This window comes from Elephantulus edwardii, unplaced genomic scaffold (genome assembly GCF_000299155.1).
Source record: "Elephantulus edwardii isolate Elephantulus edwardi_28Jun2011 unplaced genomic scaffold, EleEdw1.0 scaffold00006, whole genome shotgun sequence".
In the NCBI taxonomy this organism is placed as follows: domain Eukaryota; kingdom Metazoa; phylum Chordata; class Mammalia; order Macroscelidea; family Macroscelididae; genus Elephantulus; species Elephantulus edwardii.
In genome coordinates, this window is record NW_006399756.1 from 25,611,576 (window position 1) to 25,615,605 (window position 4,030).

Below are 4,030 nucleotides of genomic sequence, written 5' to 3' on the forward strand. Positions count from 1 at the left end.
ATAGTGCAACAATGAATGAGTGGAAGCCCAAAATCTCTGTAAATGTTTATGAAAATTAATAAAATATAATTATAGAAAAAAAAGCAATTGGTATTAATATGAAAATGTATCAGATCTTCAACAATATAAAACTAGATTCCTAATTTCCTTTACAGTCAAAGGGGAAAATAAGAATAAGGAAATGTGGGGCAAAAAACTCAATTCTGCCTTTCCAAAGTTACCCATAATTATTCTTTCAGTAACATTCAGGAGAATGGATGATATCGCCTCAAAACACACTTCACATCAAGGACCTCATCCTTGCTCTCTTTTCATAAGTCTCTGCAACAGAAAGCATGCCCCAGGGCACTAAAACTATAGTTTTATGTCATGTCAGAGTGATAGATGCATCTAGAAAGGTTCAATATGGATTATAGCTCAACATCAAGTAAATAAAAATCCTTAGCCACTGGACCAAGAGGCAACACTATGAAAATATATGTTGTCAATGATTTCCTTTAACTTGGATCCACCAGCAACATTCAGGGGAGCAGTTGTTGTTGTTAATGGTCATCAAGTTGTAAATGCCATATAGTGACCTTATGAACAAAAAGACCTGAACACTTGTATAACTTTCATCGTTTCTCCAAGTTCAAGGGTTTCTGGAAGCAAGCTATTTCAGAAGTGGATGCCACTCCTGCTTCCAAGATTTTTTTAATCAGGGAGCTCCACCAAACACTATTACATGAGTAATCATTGTCACATTTGATACATCAGTGTCAAAGTGTTTAGCATTACAGCAACAAGGAGTTACCTCTGTATAGCCAATTGACAGACCAGTGATATACCACTTGGAAGAAAGTTTTACCAAAAACAATTAAAATCAGGTCTGAAGGCTGTAGATTAAAATCACCCAGATTTGGTTTGGTAGCATCACTTTTATCTGCTAGGCTAACAGAGCTCTCTCTATGACTGACAGCAATTCTACGAACAAGGGGAGCAGTAGTTAAGAAATAAAAAGACATGTTGCTTTGGGAAAACCTGATGTTGAGGACCCCTCCAGGTCCTAACGAGTAAGGCTATCAGTTTAAGACTAAGGTTTGCCCGATTCAAGCCATGGTCTTTTCAACTACTTCCTACAATTTTAAATCCATGCCTTTGTGACACTCACTCATTTCAGCCCAGATGAACTTTTCCCACTGTTAGGAGGAGTGCCTCACACGTCTGAGTTCCTGGTTAATATTCTATTCAAATTTTTGTCTTTTTTTCCCTCTGAGCTCTTTGAGGGCATATACCATGCCTGGAGTTACTCATTATTTTATTTCTAGCATAAAGTCCATTTTTGGAATTGAAGAGATACTTCCATAGGTATACAACTAATGAATAAAGTGGTCATCCCAACACCTGTTCATGGCATAGACTGAACTTTCTTTTTGTTGTTGCTGTGTGGTGTGTTTTGATTCCTGGTTTTATGTACATACAGTCTGTAGTTTTGGACCCGAGAGGCAACTAGATGCATCTGAGTGCTGCTTCTGAGACTTCAGTCTTCACAATTCACACTCATACATTTTCTTTGAAAAAGTTATTTACCTTCTCTAGCCCTTCAATTCTCAACCTTTTAAGTCAAGGAAAAGACCTCAAGGTTTTACTGTGAGTGAAATGGATTCTATGAGAGATTTATGAGCAGGGATAACAGAATGGACTTAGAATTTAAAGGCTCCTTCTGGTTGCTCTATGGAGATGTTAATGGTAGGCCGTCAAGAGACAATGCAAAGAAAACAGGTGAAAGCTGTTTCAATACTCCATCTGAGGAGAAGGAAGGATGGTAGCATGAACTAAAAGATGGTTGTAGAAGAGGGAGTGGGGAGGAGGAAGTTTCCAGATATGTTGTAAAAGGACACCCAACAAGATGATGCTTAAAGATTCGCTGTAGCATGTGAGATAAAAAGAGCTAAGACTTCAAAGCCTTTTCCCTGAGGAGTTAGAAGACTGAAACTCTGAGAAGAGCAAATTTAGGAGAAGAACAGATGACTAGAAATCGGGTGTTTAATTTTAGAATGGAAGATGTGACATATTTATGTTTATTATCATGTTTATCTGACATATTTATGTTGAGCTGTCAAGTGAGGAGCTGGATGAACAAGTCTGGAGTATAGGAGAGATCTGAGCTAATAATTAAGGGAAACAAATAGCACTTAAAACCATAGATCTACATCCAGGGAGTGAGATCATGATTGAAACGACTCGGTGCAGAGATAAGAAGATACTAAAGAACGGTAACCATTGAATCCCCGATATCTGTAGTCAGAAAAATTAAGCAGAGCTGTGAAATATTCCTGAGGAAAGGTCCAAAGGAAAATGGTACTCTGTCTTCCACCTTGTTGTTGCTGTATACCATTGAGTTGGAACCAACTCATAGCCGACCCTCCAGCAGGTTTTTAGAGGAAGTTAATCACACAGGAGGAGACTGCCCATCCTTCTCCTGAGGAACAGCTGGTGGAATTTGAACTGCATGCCTTTGGGATTGCAGCACAGCTTGTTGCCTCTAGGTCAGCAGAGCTTGGATAAGGGTCCAAGGGATGTTAGGGATGTGTCCTGTGTCCCTATCTTTTCAATATATATATACATGCAGCACAGATGATTTGGGAGACTGGGCTTTATGAGGAGGAAAGCGGCATCAGGATTGGAAGAAGACTCATCAAGAAACTATGTTATGGAGATGACACAACCTTGCTTGGTGAAACTGAGGAGGACCTGTACTTGCTGCAGAAGATCAAGGACTGCAGACTTCAATATGGATTTTAGCTCAATATCAAGAAGACAAAGATTCTCACCACTGGGCCAGTTGGCAGCACCAGGATGGACAAATACATTGAGGCTGTTAATAGCTATAGCTTGCTCGGCTCCACAGTCAACACTCTTGGCACCAGAAGTCAGAAAATCAAAAGATGAATTGCAATAGGTAAACCTGCTGTCAGGGACATTTCCAGAGTACTGAGAGGCAATGATGTCAGTCTAGAGACTAAGGTGTGCCTGATACAGACCATGGTCTTCACAATTACTTGCTATGCGTCAGAGAGCTGGACAATGACTAAGGATGACAGAAAAAGAATTGATGCCTTTGCGTTGTGCAGCTGGAGAAGAGTCTTTAATATACCATAGACTGCAAAGAAAACAAATAGGCCTGTCTTGCATAGAGTGAAACTAAGTTTTTCCTCGGAGGCTAAGATTTTGAAACAGTCTCACATACTTTGGGCTTGTGGCCAGGAGAGACTGACTGATCCTTGGAGAAGGACATCATGCTCAGAAGGGTGGAGGAACAGTGCAAGAGAGGAAGACCCTGAAGGAGATAAATTGATACAATAACTAGGGCAATGGGGGTAGGTGTGTCAGAGTCAGTGAGACTAGTGTGGGACAGGGCAGGCTTCAGAGCTGCTGTACAGTGTCGCAATGAGTCACAGGTGACTCGACAGTACATAACAACAACAATGTCTTCCATGTAGCTCTTTTACTATTACTACTCCTCTTCTTCATATGCGCTTTTTCTAGCTTTGTCTATTGTTGTGTGCCAGCGAGTCCCAATCAACTCACAGCTGACCCTTCAGCAGATTTTCAGAGGCAGTAAATCACACAGGAGAAGACTGCCCATCCTTCTCCCATAGAATAGCTGGTGGATGTGGATTCAAAGCACATGCCTTTGGGATTGCAGCACAATTTCGTACCACTAACCCCTACTTATCGTCTTATCTTTGTGCTACCTCCTCAAAAACTTTCTAGCCTCCATATCCATTTTCTCTTTTTATCATATTACATTGGGTTTTGCCTTCTTACCATTATGCACATTGATCATGACTTACAATATACACACTGATTATGATTCAACATGTAAATTTCAATATAAATATAACTGTACACAACAGTTTGTACACTTTATTTGTTTACATGTATATCTGCCTGCCACTAAACTGTAGGCTTTCAGTAAGTAAGGGTGCTGTTTAGGTACATGGGGTTTTCTATGTACCTAAAACCCTATCTATGAAAAGAAGTGTGG

At 40.1% G+C, this 4,030-nt stretch overlaps 1 protein-coding gene across 1 annotated transcript in view; it reads right to left on the reverse strand.

Annotated features, from left to right (window-relative positions):
- The window catches only part of SORCS3 (sortilin-related VPS10 domain containing receptor 3), an 839,716-nt gene that overhangs the window by 337,429 nt on the left and 498,257 nt on the right, over nt 1-4,030 (reverse strand). The window lies entirely within an intron of this gene.